Source organism: Mandrillus leucophaeus, unplaced genomic scaffold (genome assembly GCF_000951045.1).
Source record: "Mandrillus leucophaeus isolate KB7577 unplaced genomic scaffold, Mleu.le_1.0 Scaffold14, whole genome shotgun sequence".
Classification (NCBI taxonomy): Eukaryota; Metazoa; Chordata; class Mammalia; order Primates; family Cercopithecidae; genus Mandrillus; species Mandrillus leucophaeus.
In genome coordinates, this window is record NW_012101365.1 from 9557783 (window position 1) to 9578813 (window position 21031).

Here is a 21031-nt window from a genome sequence, read left to right on the forward strand (position 1 = left end):
GTAAATTGCCCAGTTCCGGATATATCTTTATCAGCAGCATGAAAATAGTAAATTGGTAGCGGGAATGGGGCAGTGCTGAAACGATACCCACAAATGTGGAAGTGACTTTGGAACCTGGTAACAGGCAGAGGTTGGAACAGTTTGGAGGGCTCAGAAGACAGGAAAATGTGGGAAAATTTGGAACTCCCTGGAGACTCGTTGAATGGCTTTGCCCAAAATCCTGATGGTGATGTCAACAATAAAGTTCACGCTGAAGTGGTCTCAGATGGAAAAGAGGAACTTGTTGGGAACTGGAGCAAAGGTGACCCTTGTTATGTTTTAGCAAAGAGACTAGCGACATTTTGCCCAAGCCCTAGATATTTGTGGAACTTAGAACTTGAGAGAGATGATTTAGGGTATCTGGTAGAAGAAATTTCTAAGCAGCAAAGCATTCAAGAGGTGACTTGGGTGCTATTGACGGCATTCAGTTTCAAAAAGAAAACAGAACATAAAAGTTTGCAAAATCTGCAGCCTGACAATGCAGTAGAAAAGAAAATCCCATTTTCTGAAGAGGAAGTCAAGCCAGCTGCAGAAATTTGCATAAGTAACAAGGAGCTGAATGTTAATCCCCAAGACAATGGGGTAAATATCTCCAGACCATGTCAGAGGTCTTCATGGCACCCCCTCCCATCATGGGCCTGGAGGCCTAGGAGGAAAAAGTGGTTTCATAGGCAGAGCCCAGAGTCCTCCTGCTCTGTGTAGCCTCAAGACTTGGTGCCCTGAGTCCCAGCTGCTCCGGCCGTGGCTGAAAGGGGCCAACATAGAGCTCAGGCCATGGCTTCTGAGGGTGGAAGCCTCAAGCCTTGGCAGCTTCCACATGATGTTGAGCTGGCAAGTGCACAGAAGTCAAGAACTGGGGTTTAGGAACCTCTGCCTAGATTTCAGTGGATGCATGGAAATGCCTGGATGTCCAGGCAGAAGTTTGCTGCAGGGGTGGGGTCCTCTTGGAGAACCTCTGCTAGGGCAGTGTGGAAGGGAAATGTGGGGTCAGAGCCCCAGCACAGAGTCCCTACTGGGGCACCGACTAGTGGAGCTGTGAAAAGAAGGCCACTGACCTCCAGACCCCAGAATGGTAGATCCACTGACAGCTTGCACCATGTGCCTGAAAAATCTGTAAACACTCAACACCAGCCCGTGAAAGCAGCTGGGAGGGAGGTTGTACCCTGCAGAGCCACAGGGGCAGAGCTGCCCAAGACCTTGGGAACCTACCTCTTATATCAGTGTGACCTGGATGTGAGACATGGAGTCAAAGGAGCTCATTTTGTAGTTTTAAGATTTGACTGCCTCACTGGATTTGGGACTAGCATGGGGCCTGTAGCCCCTTTGTTTTGGCCAATTTCTCCCATTTGGAATGGCTGTATTTACCCAATGCCTGCATCCCTATTGTTATCTAGGAAGTAACTAACTTGCTTTTGATTTTACAGGCTCATAGGCAGAAGGGACTTGCCTTTGTCTCAGAGGTGATGTTGGACTGTGCACTTTTGAGTTAATGCCAAAACAAGTTAAGACTTTGAGGGACTTTTGGGAAGGCATGATTAGTTTTGAAATGTGAGGACATGTGATTTGGGAAGGGCCAGGGGCAGAATGATACTGTTTGACTGTGTCCCCACCCACATCTTACCTTGAATTTCCCCATGTTGTGGGAGGGACCCGGTGGGAAGTAATTGAATCATGGGGGTGAGAGCAAACTGAGGACCAGAGTGGTTATAAAACTTGTCTGAATTCATACCATTTACGAAGTAAGAGAAGAGCCTAGAACCCAGGTCTTCTGAGTCCTCAGAATCAACCAAGTCAAATAAGCCTCCCTATTCAAAAAGAGGAACCTTCAAGAACATTAATTTCGTGCCCATCTAAAAGCCTCACTGAGCTGTGCTAAAGGTAATAGGCATTGAAAAAACGTTCTCACAGAAACTCCCAGCTGCAAACACAAAGAAGCAGGTCTCCAGAGAACAGGGTAAGGATTATCTGAAGAGATCTATGCTGGTGAGATTACAAAAATCATAATATATGAATAAATGAACATATGGAAGGAATCAGCAAAGCTCTCTCATTCTTCCCGTATGTAAACTCGGCCTTCGCCTAAAGTCATTAAGTAAACACAGATGCAGCCAAACCAGGCACCAGATGGCAAACGAGAGTTGGAATAAAAGGTAAAGAAAGCTTTTGGTGTTTACTCAAAGATGGGGGGGAAAAACCATGATCCAAAATCCTGTGGTTTCCCCAGAATGGCCACCTGGAGTCACCAAGGCCCAAAAGTGACCAAATAAAACAAAACAAAACTAGAATAATCATGATTGGGAAGCTGTAGGAAAACCCCTGCTATCTTCTGTGAATGGAATCCTATGTCAGAAGAAATTGGTTATTCTGGGAAATGAAAGAAATAGTTAAATCAAAGTACTAGGACCAGAGAGCAACAGGAATGTGGCAAGAATACACTTTTGCTGGGCACTCACATGTGCCCAGAGCTTTGTATTCTTGGCCTTACGGAATCCTCACAATTACCCATTAAGTATTGGCCAAATTTTGTAAATGAGGAAATTTCATAAATGGGTTAAGAGAGATTAGGCCCCAAGGTCATACCACAGGAATGCCATCCTAGCTTTGGCTGGTTCTTCTTTGTCCATTCCCAGCTTCGTAGCTCTAATTTCAGTACCAGACACAGGGGAAGCCAGGCACAGTCTCTCTACCTTTCCTGCCCAAACCACTGGACCTAAATAAGAAGGTCACTTGGTCAAGTATTGCCTTGAAGGGAGACCAGAACAGACATGGAGTGGGGAACAGAGCATTCCTGAAAACTTGACTTCACCTTTATTTCACAAAAGACACCCTTGCACATTCCTCATCCACCTCTTAGCTTGTACATTTGCCATAAGCACCAGTAATGAAGGCAGTGCTGGTGAATATTTGCTTTTCAGTATACTTGAGTTTATATATTGGGGGTAGAAAATTCCAATAATACTTCAGCTCCAAATAAAAGCTGTATCTTGTTCTGTCCTTGCCTCTAACCTGACAGATTATTTTTTAATTACTTGGTAGAGATAAGTTTGGCTTCTGCAAATAAACTAGCAAACATTTCCCGCCCAGGCTACCAAACACAGCCTCACCTCACCTATCTGGCCATATGTAAAAATATTCATTGAAATAAATTTTGTTCTTTTGAGTTTTACTCTCCCAAGCACAGACACTAGGTGGTGAGGGGTACAGGGGAGTGGGGAGAATGGTTTCAACCAAATGATTCATTGCTTGCAGGTGGGAAGGTAAGGTGGAAAATGCTTTCCAGCTAAACAGACCTGTCTACTAACCCTACCACTAACTAAACTTGCTCTCCTGGGCAGGCGACATTATGCTTTGGGTTTTAGTTTCCTTCTTTCTAAAATGTATGTGGAAGGGCTATTTTCAGAATTTTTTTTTTTTTTTTCACTTTCCTCTTGCCCGTCTTCTCTTTTTCCACATGGTCAATCTCCACGTGGCTGATTTTTTCCCCATTGTTCTTTAGCAAAGCTTAATCCAGGATGAATTCAACTTTGTGAACACTATAAATCAAAGCCATACAACCATGAGGCAGGCTTCTACCACTCTATACTAATTGTTACCAGTCTCTCTTAGCCCTGGTTTCTAGTTGGGTTTGGCCAATGAGCAGCCCCAGCAGGAGCCTGGAGTATAATGGAGTTTATTCCCCCAGCACTCTCCTTGCTGGATTGGTACAAGTTAGCTGCATCCATCTACCATCCTACAGTGGAGCACAGTTCCTGTGTGTGGCCCTTTCCCTACAATTTTCTGTATGATGGGAACCACTCCTCCCTCCCTGTGCTCCTTCAGGCCAAGAGGTTGTAATGGCTCCTTACTGTTGCTAATCATTAGGTACTTGTTTCTTTTCCTAAACCTTTTTAAAGGAACTCTTTTTGAAGCTTACTTCAGTTACCGAATGTGAGTGTCCATCTGTTTCCTAATAGGAACCTGAATAAATATATCGCTTCGGCTCAATTTCCCACTTTCTACAATGACTATTATCAAACCTTGCCAATTCCCATCCCCGTCTTTCCTCTCGTGTTCAGAGAGATGACCTCCTATTTTTTATTAGCCACCAACTACTTCTAAGAGAAAAGCCATTAGAAAGACACCTGCCATTAAATCTCCCAACTTGCTTAGATCCAGTAGTGAGCTGGGGCTGGCTCAGCCCTGCTCACAAGAGCATATTGTGCACATCTCTTCACAGCTTCACATCCATTCCGTCACATTCATAGCTTGAAATTGGCCAAGATGGAAGTATTTACAACACAAAAATTGGCAATTGATAAAATTAGGGCTTTCTATTGATTATTTATCAGTATTGATTATTTATCAGCACATCACTGCTTATATCCAGATACAGTCTTTTTCTCCTTCACATTTGTTACAATGAAAGAGATGGCCCACTTATTATCAGATACTCTTTCATCTCCCACTGCCTCTAACAACCCACTTAATTCATTATCCACTCACTCTGTATATTTAGCTTCTCCTTCAATACTATCTCTTTCTCATCAACATTTAAACATGCTCTAGATCTGTGCTATCCAACAGTAGCCATTAATTAAATGTATTTATTGAACCCATGAGATGTGGCTAGTCCAAATTGCAATATATAAGATTTCAAACATTTTCCATGAATAAAAGAATGTAAAATATCTCATGAATAATTTTTGTATGGGTTACTTGAAATATTTGGGGTATAATAAGTTAAATAAAAAGATATTAAAATTAAATTCACCAGTTCACTTTTACTTTTTTAAGTGGGTACTAGAAAATTTAAAATTACTTGTGTAACCCATATTATTTCTGTTGGACAGTGCTGCTATAAACCTTTCATCTTAAAAATAAAATCCCTGGCTAGGCACAGTGGGTCACACCTGTAATCCCAGCACTTCGGGAGGTTTGGATCTGTGTCTCTGGCTAAATCTCATGTTGAATTGTAATTGCCAGTGAAGAGGGCCCTGGTAGGAGATGGTTGAATTTTGGGGGTGGAGCTCATGAATGGTTTAGCACCATTCCCCCATTGGTACTACGTAGTGAGTTCTCAGGAGATCTAGGTGTTTGAAGGTGTGTAGTACCTCCCTCCACTTCCTCCTGCTCCAGCCAAGTAAGACATGCTTGACTTCTGCCATGATTATAAGTTTCCTGAGGCCTTCTCAGAAGCAGAAGCCGCTATGCTTCCTGTATAGCCTGCAGAACCATGGGTCATTAAACCTCTTTTCTTCATAAATTACCCAATCTCAGGTATTTCTTTATAGCAGTGCGAGAACAAATTAACGCAGGAAGAATGCTTGAGGCCAGAAATTCAAGACCAGCCTGGGTAACTTAGTGAGACCCTATCTCTAATAATAATTTTTTAAAAATAGCCAGGCGGGCCAGGCGTGGTGGCTCACGCCTGTAATCCCAGCACTTTGGGAGGCTGAGGCAGCTGGATCACGAGGTCGGGAGATAGCGACCATCCTGGCTAGCATGGTGAAACCCTGTCTCTACTAAAAAAATACAAAAAATTTAGCTGGGCGTGGTAGCGGGTGCCTGTAGTCCCAGCTACTCAGGAGGCTGAGGCAGGAGAATGGTGTGAACCCGGGAGGCAGAGCTTTCAGTGAGCCAAGATCGTGCCACTGCACTCTAGCCTGGGTGACAGAGTAAGATTCTGTCTCAAAAAATAAATAAATAGATAACCAGGCGCTGTGGTGCACGCGTGTACTCCCAGCTCAGGAGGCTGAGGCCAGAGAATCACTTTAACCCAGAAGTTCAAGCTGCAGTGAGCTATGATCATGCCACTGCACTCCAGCCTGGGTGGCAGGGCAAAACCCTATCTCAAAAAGTAAAGTGAAATCCCTTCTTCTGCCTATCAGCTCCCCTAGTTATTGCCTCTCATGGTCAAGAATGCTTTAAAAGTTATCTATCCTCACTATCATGATTTTTCTCACCACCACCCTTGCCTCCTTAATCAAGGCAGATCTTCCTTCCACTACAGAAATTCCACCAAAATCATGCTGCCTCAGTCATTAGTGCTGAGCCAAGGCATTGCTGAGCCCAAAGGGCTTTTCAACCCCTACTCAGCTTTATCCTTGGCAACATTTTGCAAAGTGGAGTACTCCCTTCATTGAAACATGCTTCCACTGACAACATATTTTCTTGATTTCCCCCCCACTGTTCTGAATGTTTCTGTCCAAATTCCTTTGCTAGTTTTCCTTTCTCCTCTCCCCAATATTATATGGTAGTCTTATACAGAAATCTGTCCATCTAAGGATTCATTTACTATTTATATGCCAGCAGGTCTACATCTATCTACATAACATCTTCACTTAAAGGGCTCACAGCCTTCTCAATCTAACCATATTAAAATCTGAACCCACCATCTCCACCTCTGCCTGCAAAATTGGCACTGTTCCCATACATGGCACTATCAATACATGGCACCACGTGTCCTTACTCACTCCTGGCAGAACCTCAAGGACATTCTGAGCCCACTCTGTCTTTGTGCTCCACATCAGTCTCTCATGGTATCTTTCTAAATTACATCTCATGTCTCTTGAATTCTTCCACTTTGCTTTAATTCTACCATCACCATCCTTGTGTCTCACCTGGACTGCTCCAAGGAACTCTTGAATGGTTTCCTTGCCTCCACTTTTACCATTCTTTAGTTTATTCTCTGCAAGTCAACCAGAGTGATCTTTAACAAACATGAATAAGATCACTCTTGCTTAAAACTCTCCAGTGACTTCTCCTTGACTTTGGCATAACTCAAAATCTTTTAACATGATTTATAGGGCCATCTAAAATCTGACCCCTGCCTTCATCTATAGCTTCATCTCCTATATGTTTTCCCCTCATTTTATCTAGTCATCTTGGACTTCTTTAGGTCCTTTAAATGTATCATGTTATCTTTACTTAAGGACTTCAAATATGCATTTCCTTTAGTTTGGAACCCTCCTCATTAACTTTCTTTACCCAGCCAACTCCTTGTCAACCTTCAGCTAGTTCCATAAGTTTCCAAAGTAGTTTTGTCTTCTTCTTCCTCTGTCCCATGATCACCGGTGTTTCTCATGTAGTCTCTAAACTTCATAAGGTCAGGGATCAGAGCTGTCTGGTTGCCTCCTCTATCTGTAGTGCGTAGCACAATGCCTTGCACACAATAAGTACTCAATAAGTATTTGTTGCACAATAAAAATGACATTATCTGACTCAAACTTCCCATTTTGAGAAAGAGGAAACTGGGATCCAAAGGAAGGAAGCAACTTATTCAAAACAAGAGAGCCCAGACTAAGATGAATACAGGCTGGAGCCTCCTAATTTCCAGATCAGTTTTTTTTTTTTCCAGCACATCACATGCCTATCTATAACATAGTAACCAGAAGGAAGCAGACTGGATTCCCTGTGTCTTGTAAAAGCCAGAGCAAGTTCTTATTTGTAAACACAGCTGACATAGTTGTTTTCTTTGTTTGTTTTAAGTACAAGGACTGGAAGTACAACCCAAAAATAAACTTTGTGTTTCCAAACCGAGAAGCTTCTACAACTTTTATTCCCCGCAGCCTCCTTTCTGCCCATTGTTCATCTTCCTTCCCTTCATTAACCACAGGCATCAGCTGATACTCAATGTTGAATGGTCCCTGCATTCTGTGTTCTTCATCACTCCCCTGCCCAGGCAGCATGTCACATGCAGCAGAAGATTAGGAAGTGCTGTCTTTAAATAGTATCACTCAAGAGAACATTATAAGATCCTGTGTAGTGCTGGGGTGGAGATTGATGTAATAATTTTTAGAATAAAAATAACTCACATTTTTGAAACTATTAGTTTGTGACTGGCACTAATTTCAGTGGTTTGTATGCATTTCTTTTTTAACTTTATGCGTAATTATTTTTATTACTTCTATTTTACAGATGAGTAAATTGAGGGAGAAAGAGGTTAGTTAAGGCCCAAGCCATTCTGTTTTGTTTGAGACAGAATCTCCCTCTGTCATCCAGGCTGGAGTGCAGTGGCGCGATCTCAGCTCACTGCAACCTCTGCCTTCTGGGTTCAAGCGATTCTTCTGCCTCAGCCTTCCAAGTAGCTGGGATTACAGGCACCTGCCACCACACCCAGCTAATTTTTGTATTTTCAGTAGAGACAGGGTTTCACCATGTTGGCCAGGCTGGTCTCGAACCCCTGACCTTAGATGATCCGCCCACCTCAGCCTTCCAAAGTGCTGGGATTACAGGCATGAGTCACTGTGCCTGGCTGGCCCAAGCCATTCCGTTAGCTAATGAAAGAGTCAGAGTTCTAATCTAGCCAGTCTAGAGCCTGTGATCCTAACTATCTGACATCTGATAATGAAGAAGGTGTTGACCTGACAGGAAATACCAAAAAGTACAACTGAGGGAGATCCTAACCTTGCTTTATACAGATATCCTGGATCCTACTACCCCGATTCATTCATTAATTCATTAATCCATTTACTCATTCATTCTTTAATTCTTTCAACATGTATTTATTGCATTTTTGCATTATTTATATCAATTTTGGGGAAGACAGAGAAAGTTAATGTCCTCTACCCTTTTACAGCTCATAGTCCAGTGGGGAGACATAGGAAAACAGACATTTATCCTACTGTGTGCTGAATGATAAGACAGAGGAAAACCAGGGGGCTTTGGGAACACGGAAGAGATTATAAGCACATAAAGAGTTTAAAAGGGCACCACAGTGATTTGCCTTGGACCTGCATTCCACACCTCTCACTCTATCCATCTGACCTCCACTCTCTCTCTCTATCCTCCTGGCTTCTAGCCCTTCTCTTACTTTGGTACCATCATTGGCCTCCCAACTCCAGGCTTCAGATTCAACGTCTTTGCTTGTCTTTTTCCTCTGGAAGTTGGTTTGGAATGGATTCTGGCTTAGCTAGAGGGTTTCTGTATCGTAAATCAGTCTAAGGCCAGCTTCAAAGAATAGGCCAGAATGTCTAGGCCTCACTGCCAAAATGGCTCTTGCTTAGAAGAATTGGAGATCCAAAAGCAGGGAACTTGAAAGAGTATGGAGGGATAGATGGATGGATAGATTCCTTGTGTCTTAGCTTCGATTATTCACCTGCCTAAACCCAGAGCAGTTGGCCTAGTGACTACCCAACATCCCTTGCAGCTCAATCATTATTCATTATGTTAATATTGTCACACATTTTGATTCTTTGCTGTCAATTTGGTTTCTGATCTACTGGCCAAAGGATCATCATGGGAAGGAATTAACATTGAAGCCGGCAGTGCAAATTTCAAAAGTGTTCAGACCCTGAGGGCTTTCATGATATTTCACTTTCTTGAGTTGCAGTCTCCCGTTGGCCTGCTCCTTCCGAAGCAGAGTTTGTCCCTTATAGCCATCAGCGAAGCATATCCTGGCTAAATGTTTCTGTGGACTGGAGGTAGCTATTGAATTGGACAGTTAAGAGAATATTGCAAATTCTTGTTGGTAAATGGCACAAAAGATGATGGACTGTAAGCTAGCTATGGAAGAAATTAGAGCCAGACAGGGCATATGAATTGAAAGAAAAGGAAGTGGTGGAGATTCTGGAAGTTGCTGTAAGGTAGAGAAGGACACTTGATAAGAATGATAGAGTACATTAAAGAATTGAACTGAAGGGCACTGGAATTCAGAAAGTGGCAGTTGGTATATTGTAATATTCATAAGTATAGCAGTCTCAAGGGGGGCTGTGGGAGTGAGTATTGAAGTGAAATGGAGATGAATGTCCCAGAGGTGGAAACATTTAGAAACCATAACAGTGGAACATTGGATGGGTCTTATGAGCAGATGCTGAAGTTGTCCAGGACAGTGATAAACCTCCAGGTGGATAGGGAGGCTTGTGATCTGGGAGCCTTAGCCTTATTTAACATAGGGACAGAAACAAGAGGCTGACAGTGACAGCAATGAGATGCAGGGGACGTGTCATTGTATCTCCATCATTAGGTGGCAGAAACCTCAGAGGAACAAGCTTTTTTGCCTACAACTGGAGGAGTACTTGTCTGGAAATGATAATGAGGAGGCCTGAGAATAATGACAGTTATCACCTTCCCCAGCCCACCTGAAACATACATACATGGCAACACTTACCTTTCAATAAAGTTTCTGGGAAAATAAAGTTATGTTTTTTTTTTTTTTTTGAGACGGAGTCTCGCTCTGTCGCCCAGGCTGGAGTGCAGTGGCGCAATCTCTGCTCACTGCAAGCTCTGCCGTCTCCTGGGTTCATGCCATTCTCCTGCCTCAGCCTCCCCAGAAGCTGGGACTATAGGCGCCCACCACCACGTCTGGCTAATGTTTTTGTGTTTTTAGTAGAAACAGGGTTTCAACGTGTTTGCCAGGATGGTCTCAATCTCCTGACCTCGTGATCCGCCCACCTCGGCCTCCCAAAGTACTGGGATTACAGGCATGAGCCACCGCACCCGGCCGAAAATAAAGTTTATTTCAGTTGATAGGTTGGTAGTAATAAGCATTTAGTCCATCCAATAGGCCTAAAAATAGGTACTAAAACTTCCCTTTTTTTTTGAGACAGCATCTTACTGTGTCGCCGAGGCTGGAGTGCAGTGGCAAAATCAAGGCTCACTTCAGCCTCAACCTCCCAGACTCAAGGGATTCTGCCATCTCAGTCAGCCTTCTGAGTAACTGGGCCTACAAGCACGCACCACCACACCTGGCTAATTTTTATGTTTTTGTTGAGATAGGGTTTCCCTATCTTGCCCAGGCTGGTTTCAAACTCCTAGTCTCAAGTGATCCTCCCACCTCAGCCTCCCAAAGTGCTGGGATTACAGGTGTGAGTTACTGTACCCAGCCTAAAATTTCCATTTTTAAAATGAGGAAATTGAGATTCAGGATGTTACATGGCAGAACTAGGGTTTGGATTATGATCTATATATCACTGAAGTCTTTGTTTCACAACAAATGGTTAAAAGTATAGGTTCCAAAGCCATATGTTTCCTTGTCTTTGAACTGGGAATATAAATTAGGTAACATGGTTAATAATATAGTGCTAGGCCATAGTAAGTACTCAATAAATATCAGTTGCCATTATAATTATTGTTATTGAGTTATTCTTATTATTTAATTATAGCTCACGGCAGTACTGTATACCTTCTCAGCCTCACATATCAGCAAGATCATGTTTTTTTCCAGTCAACAATAGATTATTAAATGAGTGACGGCTTGCAATTTTGGAACCTATCATCTGTCTGATGCTTTTAGCAAGAAGCTTGCTATTTTTACTTTGAGAAAATCCATAAGCAGCAAGTCAAACTCATGTAGATGAATAAATATTTGCTCCCTATTCATGTTTGGATCCAACCCCTTTGCAGCCAGGCCATATATTAGGACCCCACCTCAGAGTATCACAACAGACGGTGATGGCCTTACCTAGTATAAAAACCACTCCCCTGTGCCGTATTTGCCCGTGACTGAATTGGAATGAAACTTTACCTTGCTAGGAAAACACTGTGGGTATATTCTCTGTCGGGGTGTGCTGAGCAGAACCCTAATAGAATGTACTATGGGGAATAAGGAATAACTTGTCAACTGAGAGTTAATCAGAAAACCACATGTGCACAAAACCAACAGATTGTAGAGCTGGCAAAGACTTTAGAGATAATTTACTTCAACCCCCTCATTCTACTGTTAAAGAAAGTGAGTCCCAGGGAGGGGAAGGGTCTTGCTCAGGGTCGTACAGCTGGCAGTAATTTTATTTGTTTCAATAATTAATATGAACAGTCTTTCTATACATCAGTGAATCCACCTTCCTGCCTTTGTAAGCACAATATAATGACCATAATTGAATTTGTCTTTGACAGTGAAGAAAGCAGGCTTTTAGGGCTTTACAGGGCCCCAAAGTCATCAGAAGAAGATAAATTGTCAGTAACTAAAGCTGGAGATCTGCTTATTGACTGTGAGCTTCTTAAGGAATGGGCCTGGTCTTATTCATGAGCTAAAGCAAGTTTCAAATCCCAGCTTAGCCATTTACTAGCTTAAGCAAGTACGTAACCTCTCTGAGCCTTTATTTCCTCATTGTAAATTTAGATAAGACTTTCCTTAGAGACTGTTAGTGAGGATCAAGTGAGGCAAGACCTATATACCAGTACCTTGCGTAAAACAGGCATTCAATAAACTTGCACTTTCACCTTACATTTAACCAATGTCCTGCTAAAAGCTAGGGATACTTCAAAGAAAGGAGAGCCAAGGACTCTGCTTTCATGGAGCTTAGATTCAGGAGGGAGGAGAGCAGAGGTGAGGACCACAGAGAAGTAGGTAGACAATAAACAATTAAAAGTATAATTTCAGATGATGATGTGCTATCAAGGGGTATGAGGAAAAGAAAATGAGATGATGTCATAGATACTTAGGAGGGTGCACTGCTTCTGCCAAGAGTGGCCAAGGGCAGTCTTTTCAATATTATGTTTGAAGAGAACCTAAATCATATGGAAAAAGCCAAACAGTCAAAGATCCTGGAAAATACCATTCCTGAGAGAGGCAGAAAGGCCTTGGGCAGGAAGAAGGTTGGCATGTTCAGTCAGCAGCAGTGTGTTCCCAGCATGGCCAGCCCAGTAAGCAGGGCATGAGATGAGGCTGGAGACATCGGCACAAACTCCATCCTGAAGTTTTAGTCCACCCTATGACATTTGAGTTTTATTCAAAAAGCAATGGAACCCTGTTGCAAGGATGTGTTAAGAAATAAATATTGGTCTTTGTCCCTAGTTCCTGGCACACAGCTTCTAAAATCCTTGGAATCCCTGCTAAAAGCTAGGGATACTTCAAAGAAAGGAAAGCCAGGGACTCCACTTTCATGGAGCTTAGATTAAGCTCCATGTGTATGTTAATTAGATGGCTGATGGCTGAGAGCCCCACTGTAGCATCAGGATGGGGACTGGTCACCAGAAAGACCAAGGCATGATTAGAGGGTTGAACTTTCAGCCCCTCCTCTGACCTTCCAGAATGAGAAAGGGGCTAGAGATTGAGGCAAACACCAATGGCCAATGATTTACTCAATTATACCTAAGTAATGAAACCTTCATAAAAACCCCGAAATGATGGGGTTTAGATAGCTTCTGGATTGGTGAACACAGGGAGGTATTGAGAGGATGGTGTGCCTGGAGGAGGCAAGGAAGCTCACTGCACCACTGCACCTCCCTCCCTTCATACCTAGCTCTATGTGTCTCTTCCATTTGGCTGTTCCTGAATTGTGTCCTTTGTAATAAACTGGTAATAGTAAGTCAACCGTTGCCTGGAACTCCATAAGCCGATTCCAGCAAATTATCAAGCCTTGGGGGTTGGAGTTTGTGGAAACCTCCAATTGGCGGTCAGTTGGTCAGAAATACAGGAGACCCAGGACTGGTGATTGGCATCTGAAGTGTGGGCAGTCTTGCTGGATTGAGCCCTGAAGCTGTGCAGTCTGACACTAACTACATGGGGTTAGTATCAGAATTGAATCAAATTTAATTGTAAATCATGCAGTTGGTGACTTGAGAGTTGGAGAACTGGTTAGTGTGAGGAGAAAACCCACACATTTGGTGTCAGGAGTGTTGTGGGTAAAAACAGCCCAGAGAGATAAAATCATTCATTGATTCATTTAACAAATATTTATAGATTAACTATTCTGGCCAGGCACAGTTCTTGGTGTGGTACATGAATCCAATACACACCCCTGGCCACATGGTGCTTGCATGCTAATGGGATAATAAATATGTAAAGTTTATGTAGCATTTACTATATGCTGGCATTGTTCAAGTGTTTTACCTCAAATAACTCACAAACTTCTCACAGCAGTCCTATGAAATACATACTTTTATCCCCGTTTTCAGGTGAGGCAACACGCATGAAGAATTTAAGTAATTATCCCATGATTTTACAAGTAAATGCAAAAATCCAGTTTGAAATAATAGACTGACTATAACAGTCAGTCTATTATTTTAATCACTGAACTCTATTTTCTCTGTTTCTGAAAAATCACCTAGACTGGTCCTGACTGCTATAAGGGAAACCAAAGTGGAAGTCAAGAGACCAGTTAGGCAGTGGTGGTCAGAGAATGGGATACTGGAATTTTCAACAACACTGAGTAGATATTATTGTTCTCACTTAATAAAGAGGAAAACTGAGCTTTGGTTCACACATCTGATAAGTAGCAGAGCCTGGATCCAACTCCAAGCCCATTTATCTCTAAAACCCAATATCTTTCTGCTAATGTCTCCATTTCCTACAGAATTATAAAGCTTCCACTCCTCCCCTCCTTTATGACCAAGAGACCGATTTGAGGTATGTTTTAGAGTCAAAATTAGAGAACTGAGCATCAAAAATTTTTTTTCATTTGGTAGGCATTTTTGTAATTGAAAATAAAATAAAATATAAATATACTGACATGCACTTTTTTTCTCATTTTCTTTTTTCTTTTGCAAACTTTAAATTGAGATATAGTACACATAAGGTGAAATACAAAAAGATTAATGTACAGCTTGATGAATTTTGATAAAGTATACACCCATATAGTCAACACTCTAAAGATATGTAAATGTGTATAGATTGTGTATTTAAAATTATAAATGAGGTGCCAGTTTTCATATCACGATTAATGATAAAGACCTCTCCCACTCCCTTTTCTCTCATCCCTTCCTACTTCTCAATTGATATTTTTGTCTCCAGTTCATGGGGGTTACACAGAATACCAGGTGCAGGTCAAAAGATGACTGTGTCAAAAAGAAAAGAAAAAGCAAAATAAATAAAAGAACAACTAGCCATTTCTTAATGCTTGTTGAAGGAAAGTCACATTGATATATTTTCTGTTTTTCTATGGAGGGGTCATGTGCCTCAGCCCACACATTAGCATGTGAACTTGTTGTTCCAGTAAAATGAGTCAGAGTTCCTCAGGAAGGCAGATTCCTGAATTTTAGAGCTGTGTGTCAGCATCTGTGAAAAAAGGTACAGTGTACTGTATTGATGCATCTCACTGATACACACACACTCTTCTCACTCCAGGTGATCACACCTGCTAATAAGCAGCAGAAGTAGAATTTGAACTCCAGCCTAGGGCACTCAAGAATCAGGCTGTTTTCATGACAGGGAGAATGGTACTATTGGGTCCGAATTTAGGATTTGCAATGGCCTAGAGTCAGAACTGGGCTTGAATTCTGGTTTTGCTACATAATGACTTTATGACCTTGGGAAAATTACTTATATTCTGTCTATTTTCAGTTCCTGTATTCACAAAGTAGGGATAGATGATCCGTGTCCTAAAGTCATTTTGAGGGTTAAAAAGGTCATAGACTTAAAATAATCAGCACAGCACAGAGTACAAAGCTTAAACCAGTAAAATGACAATGGCAGTGGTAGTTGGCCAGTAAGTCAACAGACACCACAGTGTTTTTTAACCATATACCCCATCAGTTAAAATAAATTTTGAATATGCATCGTCAGTACATGAAAACCTATTTATGAAAAAGCATGATATGCTATTCTGTGTTCATAGGTTATTTACTCTATAAAACAAGTGAAATATAGCTGAACCAAAGTATTTCCAATGTGTTTACCTATCATGATGGCTTCATGCTAATATTAGCAACATGTAAACATACACTATAAGTCTATGACCAGGTGTGTTTCTAATAATCTAAAAATGATTTTTGATGATTTTAAAAATGATTTTGTATGTGCCTATGTATCCAAATTTCAGGCAGTCTTCTTGATAATTTTGATTATTTTCCCAGTCCTTGTCTTGTTTGACTAGGTCTTCATTGTTTTTACTTCACAATGTGAGAAGCTAGTACTGAGTAAAAACATCACCATTTTCTTGTTTACTTGAATCCAAATGGTGAACTGGTGATAATTATCTCCATCACTTGCAATCCATTGACTGAATCTTTTTTAGCTGCTTGCCCATTTTGTGAGGGTTAGCTTAAACTAGTCAATACCTATTAATCACTAACCTGGAACATGCAAAAGACAACATGTAGCAATCCTGGAAGCTGAGGACATATAAGGGAGTGCCATAGGGCCATCCCTGGAGTTGCAGAGCTCCCACTCTCCTCACAAGAACCTCACACATCTTATGTGACTCGTGACTGACTGATGTGTGGCCAAACTGATAAACTGTCTACTGACAATCCATATATTAAATGCTGGTAAAGTGTAATTAATTTCTTAAGACTAAAAAAAAAAATCATATAAATGGCGCTTCCAGTATTTTCTTCTGGAATCTTAATGAGAATTCTCTGGAGTGTATGGATGCCACTTAAGAAACACTGCCATCACTTTTTCCTTTGGCAACTCTGCAAACACTAACCAAGCACCTGTAAGTGCTAGGACTGTGCTAGACATTAGGCCTACAGTGATGTGATTCCTGCCTTCTGGGAGTTCATATATAGCTCGTTTCCACCACACTTGGTTCTGCTTTATTCTCCCCTATAGATGGTGACTCTGGAATTGCCCAGCTTGCAATGCCCTATGGTACCTTGGGCTAGACTACTTGACAGTCTTCCTCAAAAGTCTGAAGGGCGTTATTCCCCTTCCTCAGGGTAGGGGAGAAGGTACTAGATCCCCTGCTCCCAAAATTGCCAACATCAGTAAGTCTACCACTCATGGAATCGACATCTTCTCCAAGGGTACTGAAGAGCCTGTTCCTTCCTTTAACCTCATTTCCCTGGTAACTCACTCCAGCGTGGCCTATAGCCCTTGGGTAGCTCCCAAGCCAGGTCATTACAAGTGAGAATTGGGTGTTTCCCCTGCCCATACACAGGCCTGGCTATTGCCAGTGCTGCCACAAGAGAAGCGGTGAGCAGTATGTGCTGATTGGTATCTCGGCCTCGACACACCAGGGAAGGGTCAAACCCATGAATGCAGTCTTTCATGACCATGGTACAGGGCCCTTATTTTTTCCTACAGAAACCCTTCACTTGCTTTCAGAAGTGATGATCAAATGTGAACTTTCATGGTTTATTTATAGCTCTGCCTTATAGAGAGAAAGAAAAGAAGTGATTAAAATGCTATTTTACAAAATATTTTGTTTTTAAAAAGCTTTCATTGTGTGGGCAAAAGGAAAAAGAAAAGTCACTGTATTCATTGTGCTGTCTAGACTCTCAAACAAAGAGGGTAGCGTGCTGCAAATTAAGATTGTCCAGCTCCTGCCTGCTGACAAAAAGTATGAATTTGGAGGCCAACTTCAAATAAATCCTTTGGAACAGAAATATATTGTGGGGGTGACTATATTTAGCATGTGTCAGCATTTCCATAATAAATTCGTATTGTTATGTTGTGGTAAATTCAGATTTACTGCAGCCAAGTGGGATCATGAGATTTCAGTTTTGTGTTAATTATTTGGAGAAATTGGAAAACTCAGCAGTGCTATTTCTGATGAGAGCACTGATTCTCAGGGTATTCTCCATATTGTGTTAGGAACCCATAATAAGCCCTGCCTTTCAGGAAAGGGGAAGGTGAACCCAAGTCATTTTGACTGCCTTTGTAAGCATAACTTTAAATATATACATATATACACATATATGGCATTACATGTTTTCCCTACAAATACAAAATTAATATATGCCACCATAGAAAATTTGGAAAATACAATAAGCAACTTGATAAGAAAAAAAAATTGTTACCCATGCTATCCAACCTGATAACATTTTAATATGTACTGATCCAATCTTTATTATGCATATATAACTTGTTTTTAACAAGTTGTGTAGAGCAAACAAAAAATTATGTAGCACAAACACGATTATTGAGATAGAATAAAAAATTATGTCTTTATTTTCTATTCTCATTATCCCTTTACATTTGTGCAGTAGAGCTAGTTTTTCCCTGCCCTGGTTAAAAATTCTGGTGGTTCCATTACTTTTTTAGATAAATGTAAAGTCACTTAGATAATATAACCTTTATGGTCCCTTTAAGTTGTGAGATGTAGCCAAAATTCAGAAATTCAAGTATCAAAGAATATGTAAAGGTAAAGGTAAGACGTTTTCCAGTTCTTCCAGCTGGGATCTGCCAAAAATGAGATGTAGCCCTAATCAGATTCTGCTTTCTTCCTCATTCACTTTCTCTCCAACATATTAGCTTTTTTCTTATTCCTCTGAAATGGTTAGAAAGTATAAGGGAAGAAAAGTTAGGAGTGTAGGAAAGTTCTTATCCGATCAGTACTGTCATAATGGGCTTCATGCTCTTTTAGCCTTATAGGTGTTTACAGCTAGCTCTGATTCTCATAAGGCACATCATAGATTTTTGGGGAGACCCTCTGCCTCTGAAAACCTCTTACCTGAAATATTCTTGTCTTAGTTAATGCCTCTCTATTCTCATAAATTGCTTACTCTTAATTCCTCAGGAATCCTTAGCCTTTTTTTTTTTTTTTTGGTTTTGTTTTTTGCTTGGTTTTGTTTTGAGATAGAGTCTTGCTCTGTCTCCCAGGCTAGAGTGCTGGAGTGCAGTGGTGCAGTCTTGACTCACTGCAACCACTGCCTCCCAGGTTCAAGCAATTCTTGTGCCTCAGCCTCCCCAGTAGCTGGGACCACAGGCACATGCCACCATACTTGGCTAATTTTGTATTTTTGGAGAGATGGGGTTTCACCATGTTGGCCAGGCTGGTCTCAAACTCCAGACCTCAAGTGATGTACCCGCCTTGGCCTCCCAAAGTGCCAGCATTAAACGCATGAACCATTGCGCCCAGCCCAACCTCATGCTTCTTTGTGGAGACTCCTCAACCTCGTTAGGCGGCCATGTTGAACAGGATCTAAGAACCCCTGGCATCTCTCTCACACAGGGGCCACTTGGGGTCTATGGCAAACCTTTGTCTTTGGGATCTGAACAGACTCTGGCAGTGCTGGTTGATCCCAGGGTAACCTGTACTTCACTTTTACACTGCAGCTGCCAGCCAGCCTGTCTCTTCCAGACAGGAGTCACTCACAAGCCACCATTGTGCCACAACCTCAGGAACATGCAGCAGATTCTCTGCTGGTCTGTGTCCTCTTGACTCCTGAAGGGAGAGGATTCCTTCATACTTCACCCTGGAAGGAGGCCTGATGTGCAATAAACCGACAGCTCTTTCCTAAAAATCCATCTCTGTCTGAACTTCCACGTGGATGAAAGGTTTAAGAGTTGATTAATGGGTCCTCAGGCACCATTCTTGCACATTCTTCAGGGTGGTCTGTTTCCAGTTTGCTTTGGTATCTCATATCTGTCATCTTTAGATCTCAGCCAAAACTTCCATTTTAACATTCTGTCACGTGTATTATCCTTAAGTTCATTCATTCCATAGACATTCCCTGAGTGCATACGATATGCCAGATGCCGAGTTTGGCAGTGAAAATAATTATAACAATTCCAGCTTTAAGGAGCTCACAGTCTAGTTGGGGAGGCTGATCTGTTAACAAAAAAATATGGTGCCATGTCATAAACGCTATGATAGACGGAAGCACAAGTTGCTGTTGGAGCACATAACTCAATATAGGTGGGAGGCAGGCAGCGGGGATGAGTCAGAAAAAAATCTCAGCAGAGCTGATACCTGAGCTAAGTTTAACATTTAAATCTGTACTTTTTGAGAAACAGCATAACGTCTTTTTAAACCATTGAAATCTCTTTTGCTGATGTTTGCTTCTCAATTTATTTTTAAAACAAGCAAAGGTAATGTGGAGAAAGGAAGGAAGAATTCCCTGATGTCTGCCATTTGTGTGCACATCTGTTGCAGTGGGAAGGAAAATAACATTTATGGAGTACCTTCTATAATAGAAGTTTCCTGGATCCCACCCATGAAGGCGATCCTGGAATGTTGTCTCAAGTGTGGGGCCAAAGCACAGCCAGGAGGAGCATTCCCTGAGGGCAGTTTGAAGATTCAGAGCTGGTAATAGAAGGCGAGGTCCTCCCTAAAGCACAGCAGAGCACAACTCAAGGAAGAGACGAGGACAAAATAAGAATGAGTGGCACAGCTGATGATGGGGATTGCTGAGATGATCTCAACAATACCCAAGCTTGCTCTAAGGGAATCAGGACTTCGTCTATGAAGGAAAATGTTCTGAGGCAAGCAGAGCTCTTAACATACCTCTGCTAAGTGGGATGGCAGCAGCTTCACTAAGATGTGTTTGACCGTCCGGCCCTTCACAACATGACTCCAGTAAGCCCTTTTAGTCTTTGTCTTTCTCCATGGTTTCCTTGTCAATAATTTTTCATTTAAAAAAATCTCCTGCCTACTTAAGACTGCCATTTCTTTCTGCTGTCAGTGTGCTGGCTACTCTTAGCATCTCTGATCTCCCAATCAGCACATTGAAATCCATGGAGAGCTAGGAAGCTAGATGACTAGTTCAGAATGCACATGCTATCCTCGTGGAAGAGTCCATAGAGCAACCTGGCAGGAGTGGAAATTCATGTAAGCCAGCAGATGAAAGAACCATCAGGTTACCTAACCCTTGAATAACTATTCAAAGAAGTTTATCCGCTTCTAGCGTAGTATTTATCACACTCTATTTTGATCACATTAAATGTCTTTTCCAGTCTATGGTGAGCTTTTTGATGAAAGGCCCATACAATCTTTCTCTGTATTCCATGTAGATTGAGTGTTATGCTTGGCACATGAAAGGGAGGCAATGTGTTTTATGAATATTCCAGGTGTCGAGATTCAGTAGTAAACAGACAAGTCCTTGCCCTGTGCAGCTGACATTCTGGTTAGGGCAAGGAGTGAAGGAGGCAGACAATGAACACATAAACCAGAAAACATACAAAGTGGCAGAAGGAAATCAGTGGCATGCAAATCGGTCAATCAGTCACAGTAAGGTGGCAAAGATGGTCAGGGGGAACACTTGGAAATGCTTTGAAGATACCCAGGGGCTCTCATATTCTGTATGGTATTCAGCTTTTTTTTTTTTTTTTTTTTTTTTTTACATTTTTTCCTCCCTTACTAGTATGCGAGTTTCTCCAGGATAAAGAGTATGCTGTATGCAAATCTGTATCCCTAGCAGAGTGTCTGGTACATAGTAAGTGATTAACAAATGTGTAGAGTAAGAAGTT

The 21031-nt window shown here is 41.7% G+C and overlaps 1 protein-coding gene across 4 annotated transcripts in view; it reads left to right on the top strand.

Annotated features, from left to right (window-relative positions):
* Window positions 1-21031, top strand: part of FGGY (FGGY carbohydrate kinase domain containing) — a 469171-nt gene that overhangs the window by 442140 nt on the left and 6000 nt on the right. The window lies entirely within an intron of this gene.